This window comes from Eurosta solidaginis, chromosome 1, assembly GCF_040869045.1.
Source record: "Eurosta solidaginis isolate ZX-2024a chromosome 1, ASM4086904v1, whole genome shotgun sequence".
Taxonomy (NCBI): Eukaryota; Metazoa; Arthropoda; class Insecta; order Diptera; family Tephritidae; genus Eurosta; species Eurosta solidaginis.
The window spans coordinates 361,913,777-361,927,016 of NC_090319.1; the positions used below are offsets into that span (position 1 = coordinate 361,913,777).

Below are 13,240 nucleotides of genomic sequence, written 5' to 3' on the forward strand. Positions count from 1 at the left end.
ATCTAGTTGTATGATCAATGGCCCAACTATAAACTCCGTTTGTTTCAAAGATTTCAAAAAGGAGAGCGAGCACCAACCCACTATTACAACTATAAAGAGTTATCAACAAAATATCGGCATCTAGCTGCTTATGCCTATCCAACCATTTAATAAAACATTTATTATTAAAGAGTTTACTCAATGGTCACAATTTTGAGATGTGAGCAACCTTATCTTTGTCCTTCTGCAAAAGAATCTTTGCAATATGTACATGCTTAGGCTAGTAAAGAGACGTACCAAGAGTAAACTTAATGCCAACTTTCCAACGAAGAAGACCGCATTACTCCTAAGGGAATACTTTTTTTTTCTGATTCGAGGGCTGAGGTGACCGCACTACTCTGAAGAGAATGCTTCATTGCCAACTTCAACGAAGAAGATACTGAATAGGTTCATTAAGTATGCTTTATTGTCAACTTCCCTGAAATAGAGGTCATCGCATTAGGGAACAATTCGAAGGAAAAATCCGAAGACAGCTGCTAAAATCCGAGTCCTCAAAACAGGCTCAAGATATGAATATAAGCATCCGCGATACGTTGTGTCATGTCACGACTGGTCTGTCCTGCGCCCGCGGTACAGTTTTTAACAACGTCCAGTCCGCTTCCTATCGAGAAACACCACTTCAGGCTTGGTTGGCCTTATTTATAAGCGTCACTAATAAGATAGCTGCAATTTGAGCGAATATATTTAAGGAAGCCTGTAGTTTCTCAACTGCATATAAAAAATATCGTCAAGAACTTCTGCGCTGTTTTTGTTGTTGTTTTAGCGATAAGGACACCCCGAAGGCGATGCGCAACTTGGAATAGCCAGAGCCTCGGCTACTAAAGTAACAGGACTCGCCACGGGGTGGAGACGCTATATTTAGCGCTGGCAACAACTTGAAAGGGTTGCGCTACACAACCGCTTGAATCAACTTGGCGTTTTAGTCGCGGGTATATTTTAAGTCTCCCGCCCGCTGGGGGGAGAATTTCCAAATATTTATCTGCAGTATACTGCGCAGTTGCGGAAATAAAAAAATCCAACAAGCTGCGAGGTAGAAGTAGTAGCCTTAATTAAAGCAGTGGAAACACTGGAGGAGGGTAGCCAAAATTGTGGCCTCGTAAATTTTTACATTGACAACCAAACAGCATCATAGGCAAAAGCCTCTCATAGAACAACATCTAAAAGTGTGTTAGAGTTCAAGCAATTCTGGAACGAAGAGGGGGAAAAATTCATATATAGGGAGAAATAAACATATATGTATATAGCCCAGGGACCCAGGCTTATGGAAAAAGATTAAAACAAATAAATTTTATCGTAGGCGTTCCAATCAGATGGCGCAAGACTAAAGGTAGGTGAGAGCTGCACGCTATCGATCAAGTGTGGGGCTGGGCAGTGTCGAAGATCAATTCTTGCACCCTTAGACTGGTGATATTACTCTTATAATTGAAAAGGGAGGACTGTAGGCTTTTTGTGGCTATTGTGACACTGAACATTGACTTCTAGCTTCACGTGCTTTAAAATTAGGCCTTGGCAATGATATAGAGATATAGGAAGCGCAAGTTAGAGGAGGAAACGAGCGAGCACGTTTTGTATTCATGCCTCGCGCTAGCCACGCTAAGACTCCAATTATAACGAGTGCTACAGCTATCAGATCTAAAAACCGCAAGTATCATAGGTCCTAGAAAGATTTTAGTATTTGTCAAAAGTATGGAGTTATTTCACAGCATAGGTCCTTGTCCCTGATAGGGTTTTTAGGTTTGGGCAAACTTCTGGTAACCGTATGGGTCCATTCAGTCCTTGTAAACTCATCACAAACCAGCCAGTCTTAACAAATTTAAAAATTGTAAATTGACCTTACGACTATTTAGAGTGGTCATACAGTGGTAAGACAACTGTCCTTATGGCCGTTAACCTTATGTCACCACTCGGCAAAAGTCATTGATGAATTTTAAAAGGATTATGGCGCAATTTCACTTGACTAAAGCGACCTCTACAACTGGTTTTCGCATGTAATCAAAAGATTCGTATTAAAAACTAAGCCATGTAAGCAGGATTCAAATCCACAGCTGAGTATATACTATTAGTTCAGTTTTTTATGTCTGCGTCCTTGCAATGCCAGTCAAATAATTATGCGACAACATTAACACCTGAAAAATTTTACTCTTTCTCTCAAAAGAGTAGCAATTTTATGTTCGAAAGAGAGAAACAAAGCTCTCTTCGTCAATTTTATCCGCACAAACTCTCAATCTCGGATAAAATGCAGATGAAACTAACCTAGGCAAAAGACGTGCGACGTTGTTCAACTCAAAGTCAGTTGTACGTAGGACAGAGCAGAGAAAACAAATCAATTGAAGCGCGCGCCTTGCCGCACGAAACAATTAAAATGGTTGAACTCATACATACATAAAACTATGCATACTTGTAAAGCGGTTTAGATGTTGCACGTTTGTAAGTTTACGCGGCTAATGAGCGCGCGGTTGCGACGTGTGTACAAGGACGTGCGCGTTGTGTGGTTGTGTGGGTGTATGCAAATATGTAAATATAAATGTAAAATTGTACACAGGTAAAATACGCTTTGGTACTTGGCATGTTTAAATGTGTAATTTATGCATAAAGGAATTTATTTAAAGGAATGGAGCAATGAGGAAAATAGAAAAAAAAAATTTATAAATAAAAGAATTATAAATGCGTGAATGTAAAAAAATAATAATATAATGAGAGTATGAATAATTATTTAGAGTGGCTTATGAGATGATAATTGTTAATTGAATAAACAACCATCTACGGCAAAGTTTGCCAAAGTATGCATTTTTAATGTGAAAAAAAATAAATAAAAATAAAAATAATGTGAATGCGTGAGTTTTCAACAAACACCAGGAAAGTGTTTTAGTGCAGAAAAAAGTTATGTTAGCTAAATTAGTGACAACTAATTGTGTGTGAATGGACGGTTTACAAAATAAGCTCAATTCTCACATATGAACACACTTCATCATAAAGCGTTTGTGTAGTGGCGATTATAAAAAATCCAACTATTTGGAATTGTTACATAGTGAATCGGGTCACGCCTTAGCGGTGCAAATTATAGCATTCCTGCTGCTCACGTGCTGAGCTACGCACTCGCTGATTACTGCCTGCTGCGTTTTCGCTCATTAGCGCACTGAAAAAAAAGAGAATTGCTTAGTAAATAAACTAAAAAAAATTATTATTATGTGAAATAAAGTAATTGCTTAGCAATGAACAGTGTGTGAGTTCAAATTAGCATTTTCATATAAAAACTATGCCGCCTTCGGCAAGTAAAAACAATTTGTTTTAGTTTTTTCGTCGCGTCATTTGTTCGCAAGGCCGCGTCAGTTGCAGTTCAGCTTTGTAAATCTCGTCAAAAAGCGAGCTCATGCAAATAATAATTGTGTTTGTGCGCTGTTAGCGTATTAGCCGGGCTAATATGCCTACTCTCGTGTGTATAGGTTACTCATACGCACTGTTGACCCCCGAGCACTTGTGGCAGTTTTTAGCGCATTCAAGCGAGAAACGGTAATTTTTATTCTACTGTGATTTTAACATTTCTATTAGTATATATTTACGCGAGCGTGTAACAATGTATACCCAGTAGCAACAAGTTTTTGTACTTTAAAAGATATTTTTACGTGCGTTCTTTTATAATAGATAACCGTACTTTATAATGCGAAAAATATGTTTCTCTAAAATTTGTATTACAACAAATAAAGGCGTAAGGCTTTATTGCGAAAATGCCGTTGTATGTTTTGGATCCTGTTTTTGTAATATAAGCTTTTTTGTTCTTTAAGTGGTTGATCATTGCCGTCAAAATGGGAATTTGTAATACACGTCTTGATAAGGCGTTCTATATAAGGTTTACAGTTGTGCATCATAAGCAGAGTTCAACGCACATTTTGACTTTGCTTGTCTGTATATGCATTCCGCCAGCTATCCCTGTTGCACAATGACTAACACCAACTGGGAGCACTTATGGGCGTAAAGTCTTCCTCCACCTTCCTGTTGCTGTTGTTGTTGTAGCGATAAGGACACTCCCCGAAGGCCTTGGGGAGTGTTATAGATGTTGTTGGTGCTCTGCCGGATGCAGATCCGCTACGTTTCGGGAACAATCAATATTAAGGTGCCCGACAATCTCGTGAATGATTTGGTATGACCTCATTGTACCTTCTAGGCCATCCCGCTCTCCCACTCCATGAGGAACTTGGGGTCGCCAGAGCCTTGGCTGTTAAAGAAGTAGAATTCGCCACGGTTAGGTGATGTTGACAATTGCGTTGGAGAAGCTATATATTGTGCTGGCAACCCCTCGCTGTCGGCATCATAGATAGAACCATTAATCTCCGGGAACTTTTGCTTCGTACTCTCCGAGCCATACATCAGCACAGGTATGATGAGCGTGATTTTTGTTCACGGAGAGAGAATTTAACTTTTTTATTGCAGCACATGTTGGGAAGAGTTATTCTCCGTTTGATTTTACTTATTTTTGCTATTAATGCCAGTTCCCAAATAGACCAAATCCTTCACAGTCTCAAACTTATATCCGTCAGCAATGACAGGCGTGAATGCGTCAATTCCTTCTCGGATGACAACAAGTTCTTCATCTTGTCCTCATTTACGGCAAGACCCATTTCTTTTTGTTGCTTCTGTATCTAATCTAGAGAAGGAAGAACTTACACACGTTTGTTTAGGCCAATAATATCAATACCATTCGCCTTATAATAAATTGTACCCTCACGGTTAAGTTCTGCTGCAAGAAATATCGTCTTAAGCATTATGTTAAAGAAATTTCAGAAAAGGTGTAGCCTTGTCTGAATAGCTGGTTGCGATACATAAAATGCGGAAAATTCGTTAAGGGCCTTCCCCACTTTGCACGTAGCCATATTGTGAATGGTCCTGGTATGCTTTTTTAGTTAAGCTGTTCCCGAAACTTTCAATACCAAAGTTGTTTTTATTTTTCAGTGCCATTTAAATTTTTTGTAATTTCGTACTAATTTAAAAAGGAGGTGTAACAAATTTTAGGAGGAGCAAGGGAGCAATTCTAAAATCGGCCAAAATTTATCATATTCCATGGAATGCACGTTACACAGGGAAATCGCCAGTAAAAGGTTACCTTCAACAGCTGAAGCGCGGAAAATTCATTGAGACAAAAGGACCGGCCCGGCCAGAAGGCAAGGTCGTCAGTATTTTTATATTGTTATACTAGCAGAGCACCCGACGTGGTTCAGGTATAAATAAAAGCAGTACTATATAGACTAATATATTAGACTAATCCCAACCCCCATTTGTATGGGAGATGCCGCACCCCTTTTTCGCTATCCCCAATTTTTCCCGAGGGGTAGGTATTAGTCTTGTATACCTCCTCACCTAATTTCACTCGTCTAGCTTTAATACTTTCAGATATATTGAAAACAAAAAATTCCAGTTATACGGGAGGTGCCACGCCCCGCCCCCCCTTGTCGAAAAATTTTTTATATAGCCTACCATAGATTGACGCACTCAGGGTATGTCATGGCAAAATTTCGTTCGATTCCATTCTGTGGTTTAGGTTGCAAGTCCATACAGACATACTTTCACAAATTTATAGTAGATTAGATTGAGATAATTAAAATATTACTTTTAAGAGAGGGGCAAATTGGTAATTTAAGGAGCTTTTGGGTTAAACCTTAAACAAGCGCACCGTGCTAAATTATAATTCCACACGAGCGGAGCAGACAGTTTAATTTAGTTAAGAATATAAGTAAGACTTCCTAACTTGTGAAAAAAACAGACATAAATACTTAACTAGAAAATAATTTTTTTGTGCTCAATACCAGATTGATTAACTAATTTATAACCAGCAGATCAATAACAACAATACTAAAGTTATAAATGTTTGGCAACGATCAGCTAATGTGTATTGAATTTATTTATATGAGGTGTTAAGGAACTAAAGTATCTTAAAAATACGTGCACATAGCAAAGTCATTTATTTCTAAATGTTTTGCCGCTTTGTTGCTTTATGTACGAATTGTGGTAATATTGCGTATTTCTTTTACGTTTTTCGTTTTCAATGAAATAAACAGCTTATTTGCAGTTTAACAAAAACTTAGTAACTACTCTACTAACGCGTGCCAATTTTTATGTTGAAATTACCGGAGAAAATAATAATGCTTGCACAAATGGAAAGCAATTGCAAACGCACACATTTATCAGACTGGTGGTGGAAAATTAGCTTTCACTAAGGCGATTTCTAAAATAAATTTTCTCAAAAGAAAAAATTTGGGTCCTCATTATTTTTAGAATAAAAAAAAATTATTTTTCACAAAGACCATTTAAGAAAAAAAATTTAGTACCTATGAATTGTGATAGAACTTTTAAAAAAAGTATCGACACTCATATTGAATACTCGGATCAAAGTATCGATGCTAGTACTCATACTCAGAAAAATTATCGAGTGTACTCGATCCAAGTGAGTAATACGGAAGTTTTATCAAATGTGAAAAAAAATTCTTTGTAATGACATCTTATGCTTTGAATATATTAGAAAGGATGTAAGGATGTTAAAGTTTGGACGAAACCGAACACTACATATATACCTAATTGTGTGCTCTTAGATATATTTTAAGGAAACGTCACGAACATTAAATTATTTAAATTTATTTTTATTATTTATTTTTTTTTAAAGGGGTCTCAAGCAGTTATTTCTGTTCAAAAAGTGATTGTCTTACTTCACTGTTATGAAAAGAAATATTTTACAGTAAATTCACGGTGTTTCGCGCAGAATTACTATGGATCGGGCTAACGGTTTCGGTTAGACCTGGAGTCATTTTTTGGTATTACATGATATATGGCAATGTGGGTATTTTAAGTAGGGTTGCCACTTAGGTTGTCCACCTCACCTTCTTTTTTATATTTCTTTGTTTATCCAATACCATCTCGGAAACGGCTATACCGATTTGAATCAAATTTGGTGCATCGATACAGTACTACCTGTGAAGACCTTCCACCTAGGTGTTGTCCTGAGGATGTTTTCACAAGGTTGCCACCTTTTGCCAAAAAGGTATCAGTCTCTTACAAAATTGATCACCACTCAAACAATCGCGGGTATGCGCAGCCGTTTTTATACTCAGCTTGCTTTTCACACAGAGTATATTAACTTTGATTGGATAACGGTTGGTTGTAAAGGTACAAAGGAATCGAGATAAATATATACTTCCATATATCAAAATCATCAGTATCGAAAAAAATTTGATTGAGCCTTGTCCGTCCGACCGTCCTCCCGTTAGCACGATAACTTGAGTGAATATTGAGATATCTTCATCAAATTTGGTACACGAGTTTATCTGGACCCAGAATAGATTGGTATTGCAAATGAGCGAAATCGGATGATAACCACGCACACTTTTTATATATATACCATTTTGGAAAACACAAAAAACCTGATTATTTAGTAAATAATACACCTAGAATGTTGAAATTTGACATGTGGTCTAATATGGAGACTCTTGATAAAAATTTAAAAAAAAGTTTTAAAATGGGAGTGGCACCGCCTACTTGTGATTAAATAAATTTTACAAATATTATTAATCATAAATCAAAAATCGTTAAACCTATCGTAACAAAACTCCGCAGAGAAGTTTCCTTCACTATGGCGAATGCTTTGAAGAAAAACTAACGAAATCGGTTAAGGACCACGCCCACTTTTATATAAAAGATTTTTAAAAAGTCGTGGACAAATAACATAATCTATATCTTTGCAAAGAAAACTTAATATCAATGGTATTTCATTTCCCAAGTGGATTTATAACAATAAATAGGAAAAACCTCAAATTCAAAAAAATGGGCGTGGCACCGCCTCTTTTATGACCAAGCAAATTTCTATGTTTCGGGAGCCATAACTCGAAGAAAAATTAACTGATCGTAATGAAATTGTGTACACATATTTTCCTTATAGCAGAAAATATTTCTAATAAAAATGGACGAGATCGACCAAAAACCACGGCAACTTAGATATAAAACAAGTTTAAAAGGATCGTTGGCTTCAATATATATATAACTTAGCAAAAAATAGTTTTGAATCAATGATATTTCACTAATCAAGTTTTACTGTAAGAGGAAATGGGGAGACATTTTTCTTTTAAACGGGCGGTGCCACGTGTTATTTAGAAAAGTAATTTTTTGAAACAAAATGTACAGTTGAAGCTCACACTGAGTATATAATATTCGGTTACACCCAAACTTAGACACCTTTACTTGTTGTTATTAAACTTTGAAACAAACACAAACTTATGTATTGCCAAAAAATTACTGACATGATATGCCGTGAAAAAAAGATATATCGTTTTTTTGTGTTTAAGTGATGTGTGATCACTTAAATAGCAAATGATATTCCTGTTCTTAATTGAATTTTTGTCACCTGACCCCACCTGTGACTTGCGATCACTTCCTCCTGTGACTTGCGTTCTCCTAACTAGTTGTATGACTTGCGCACATACAACCCTGGCTGTAAAGTATACTGGAGTTGTCATCCAATACTTCCAGTCGTCATATGCGTGATTTGCTTTCTATCGACAATTCATTTCTTATAAATACCAGTGCGTTCGTCATCTCGCTTTTTGCTTTTTACTTGTGCGAACAACCTACATCCAACAAACAACCGGATCCGTTTTATGTATATCATCTACAAGCATCTAGCATTTTCATCTGGCTACCAAATCCGGAGCAATCATATTCAGCATTACCTCCACCACATCCAACAAAGGGATTACCAAAGGAAGTATCTATCCACAAACCGTAAGTTGTAATTTTCCTTATCAATCAACTAGAAATGGCACTTGTGCTGCACTAGTCCCCAAAATATAACCAAACCCCTGCGCAGTCGAGAGGCAGACCATCCATAATCAATTTCCCTTTTTGTGTTACAATAACCAATAATTTAATAATCAATGAAGTTAAATCAACTATCATTGTAAATGACATTATCGTCAATATAGACTTACATAATTCATTGTTAAGGTAAAGAGTTGAATTCAATAAATGAATTAGAATTGAATAAATATACATTTCCGCCAAAGCGTTTAACAGTTTGCAAGGTTTTTAAAAAATCTTATATTGAAAAGTAGTGGTATTACAAGTAGAATAACTCAGTTAGAACATGCTGTATGAAAACTCTAACATATAAATTAAAAATACATTTACCTGTCCTAAAAGAAAATGTAACTAAACTTTATTTAGGCTAAACAAGTGAACAATTGTTTAGGTTAGAAATGTATATTGCTTTTGAATCCAAAAATACATCGAACTTCACACAATTTTTATAAAACTTTAGATGTGCGCGGTTAGCGCCGTTGACTTCGCAGAGGGGTTTTGGGATATAAACACTATTCAGTGGACATCTAGGAATGCTAAGGGGTATATTAAAAAAAAAAAATAAAGTTGGACTATTTTGAAAAAATCGACTTTTGGTCAGCTAGATTGATCAAATACCCCACCGTGTGCCAATAGGAACCGGCATTAAATATGCAGGTCTGTCCCGTCAACGTGTAAGGAAAATAAAAATAGCATGACGGAAATTAGAAGAGAAACTCGGTCTAGATCTCCTCGGAGATAGAACGCGTCAAGTTTTTTTTTCCATGGCACTAAACGATTTTTGGAGGAATTAACTAAATAGAAGAGGATCATAACGATTTATTGTATTGTTACGTACCAAATGTATATATTATTGGTGGTCCTTATCCGCTTTAGATCGGATCTATATGTAACACTAAGGACCACATTTCCGTCAAATTGCAAAAATATATCAATCGATTTTGATTTACGGCATGCAAAACTTTAAAATTTTCTTCTGCTTAATTAGAGCGGCGTCACTCCCATTTAACAAAATTTTAATAAACTAGTATTGTATATAGTAACTTTTTTTTATCCATTCGTCAAGTTTCCCCACTTCATAAGTATTTGTTAAAGAATTGTTCCTTTTTACCATTTCCCAAAGTGGGCATGGATAGATTCTGATTTCGACCATTTTCAAGACCAATATATCGTCAACGATGCTGCAAAAGCTGCTAACTCCACCCAATAAAGTTCCATAAAAGAACGAAGAAGATCTATTGCATAACAAGTTTAAACATATTGAAATTTTATGGAGTTAGCAACATTTCATTAGTTTGTTGGGGCTAGTGATTCTAGAGCTGCAGAGCTTAACGGCACTGGAACAATACACTATAAAAGCGTGCAATTACTGGAATATGCTGATGATATTGATATCATCGGCCTAAAAACCCGCGCTGCTAGTTCAGCTTACTACAAACTGGAAAAAGAAGCGGTAAAGACTGGTTTGATCGTGAACGAGGACAAAACGAAGTATTTGCTGTCATCGAGCAAAGAGTCAGCGCATACCCGTCTTGGCAACCACGCTACTGTTGGCAGCCATAATTTCGAAATAGTAAAATACTTCGTTTATTTGGATACCAGCATCTACACTAGCAAGAACATCAGCACTAAAATCCAGCGAAGAATCAATCTTGCCAATTAATGCTACTTTGGACTAGGTAGGCAATTGAAAAGTAAGGTCCTCTCTCGGTGAAGGAAAATCATAATTTACAAGTCACTTATCGTACCCGTCCTGCTATATGGGGCAGAAGCATGGACTATGACAACAGCAGATGAAGCGGTTTTGGGGGTGTTCGAGAGAAAAGTTTTTCGAGAGATTTATGGACCTCTACGCATTAGCGATAGCGAGTACCGAAGAAGATTTAATGATGAGCTGTACGAGCTATACGCAGACATCAACATAGTACAGCGAATTAAAACGCAGCGGCTGCGCTGGCTAGGCCATGTTATGCGAATGAAAGATGATGCTCCGGCCAAGAAAGTGCTTCTATCGGATCACGCCTATGGAAGCAGAAGTAGAGGGCGGCCCCACTCCGTTGGAAGGACCAGGTGGAAAACTATTTAAATTCCCTTGTTGTGACCAATTGGCGCCGGTTGGCGGAGCGAAGGAGTTACTGGCGCGCCTTATTGGACGGCCATAACCATTTAGACATTTAAGCGCCAATTAAGTGAGTAAGTAGGTGATTCTAGACAATAAACACGTACTTTTCTTTACCACCATATGCAAAAATCGTGCCCCGTTCAACCATTATCCAAAAGTCGGTTTAAATTGAGTGCGAAGCTTTTACTGCATCGTCACGATCTAATTTTATGCTCTAGTTATGGTGTTAATGGACTGAACTTTGTTGATCTTAAACATGTAGACCATCGGCACTTGGTAAAATATTGGCGAAAAGTATTGAGGTAAATTGTCGATACTTTACTCAGTTCTTAGAAAAAAGTATGGATACTAGGCTTTATAAACGTTTCAAGAGATCAGGATCGTCTGCCGATTTTTCTAAATATTCGGTTGCTCGTTGCAACTTTCATTGTCTAAACCAACAATGTTATAAATTGTACTTAAGCAGTTGTAAATTTCAATTTTTCAACAATCCGAAAAGATTTTACAGTTTTGTTAATTCCAAGAGGAAAACATCTGGTTTTCCAGCTACTTTTTCTTTTGGTTGCAAGAATGCTAGTTCTGATAATGATATTGCGGAATTATTTGCAGAATTCTTCAGGTCGACCTACTCATCTAAACGTTTTCAACCCGGTCAACACTCCTACAACTTGGAAAGTTTTAATTGCATTCCTAATCCAGTAATTGATAAGAATACTGTTCTTCAGAGCCTTCTCGGTTTGAAACCGATTTTTTCTCCGGGTCCAGATGGCGTTCCTAGTTGTGTACTCAAATACTGTGCAGTTAACTTATCTGAGCCGATACATAAATTATTCCAATTATCTGTGGAATCTGCCACTTTTCCATTGATTTGGAAGAAATCATTTATTATACCTTTACACAAAAAAGGTAGTAGGTCTAGTATCGAGAACTATAGAGGTATAGCTAAGCTTTCAGCTATTCCCAAAACATTTGAGCGAATAATTACATGTCAACTTCAACACATGTGTAGCTCCATATTATCGCCCTGCCAGCATGGGTTTGTGCCGCGTAGATCAACTACTACCAACTTGCTAGAGTTTACTTCTTTTGTAATGGATGGATTTTTAAACAATAGGCAAACGGATGTGATCTATACCGACTTCAGTAAAGCGTTTGACTCTGTCAATCATGAGCTTTTAGTTTACAAACTTGATTTACTTGGATTTCCAAAGCATTTGCTTGCATGGCTCGAAAGCTATCTCGCGAATCGGACTCAACAAGTTTTGTTTAAAAACAGCTTTTCTAGTTTGTTTGATGTAACGTCTGGTGTGCCTCAGGGTAGTCATTTGGGTCCGTTACTTTTTACCTTGTTTATAAATGACTTACCACAAACTCTCATACATTCCCGAACTCTTATGTATGCAGATGATGTTAAACTTTGTTACTCATACTTACCTTCGGAGTGTTCCCGTGTGGAGATTCTTCAGGCAGACTTGGACTCATTTCAATGTTGGTGTACTGCAAATTTACTAGTTTTGAATTGCTCGAAGTGTAAACTAATGACATTTCACCGAGTGAAGCCAAGTTTGACATCGTATACGTTAAACAGCACGCCTTTGGAGCGTATATCTGTCGTAAGTGATCTAGGCGTTCTTTTTGATCCTAAACTGACTTTTAATACGCATATCTCATCAATGGTAAGCAAAGCAACGGGTATACTCGGTTTTGTGAAGCGATGGGCTAAGGAGTTTAATGATCCGTATCTGACTAAGACCCTCTACACATCGTTGGTACGACCAATCTTAGAGTATTGTTCGTGTGTCTGGTGCCCAGGGTATCAAAACTTTATAAAGCGTATTGAGTCAGTACAGAAGCAATTCATTATATTTGCACTACGTTGTCTTAACTGGGATTCTAGTGTGCATTTGCCACCACATAGAAATAGGCTTCTCCTTATAAATCTGCCAACTTTAGAAAATCGAAGAACTTTACTCGGGGTAATGTTCATTCACAAGCTCATTATGGGCGAGATCGACTCATCTGATCTTGTTAGTCGACTAAATTTTGCTGTTCCTGGTAGAACGTCCAGGCACTTTGTGCCTTTTTATTTACCACTTTGCCGGCAAAAATTTGCCAAAAATAATCCACTGCGAAGTTGGTGTTCGCACTACAACAACTTGTATAACTGCATCAGTTTTGAATGATCGTTTTCCGAGTTGCATAATTCAATACTGTCACGTCTGGCCTGATATTTTGTACTTTCTT

The 13,240-nt window shown here is 37.2% G+C and overlaps 1 protein-coding gene across 2 annotated transcripts in view; it reads left to right on the forward strand.

Moving 5' to 3' along the window:
• Positions 1 to 2,357: 2,357 nt before the first annotated feature.
• Positions 2,358 to 13,240, forward strand: part of Gfrl (Glial cell line-derived neurotrophic family receptor-like) — a 590,185-nt gene continuing 579,302 nt past the window's right edge. Inside the window, exons 1-2 of one of the 2 annotated variants that reach the window (XM_067762821.1) lie at positions 2,358 to 2,565; positions 2,649 to 3,549. The gene's annotated coding sequence lies outside the window, so the exon portion shown is untranslated. Of the gene's footprint in view, positions 3,550 to 13,240 lie in introns of both variants that reach the window. The other variant, XM_067762822.1, reaches the window with a different exon arrangement.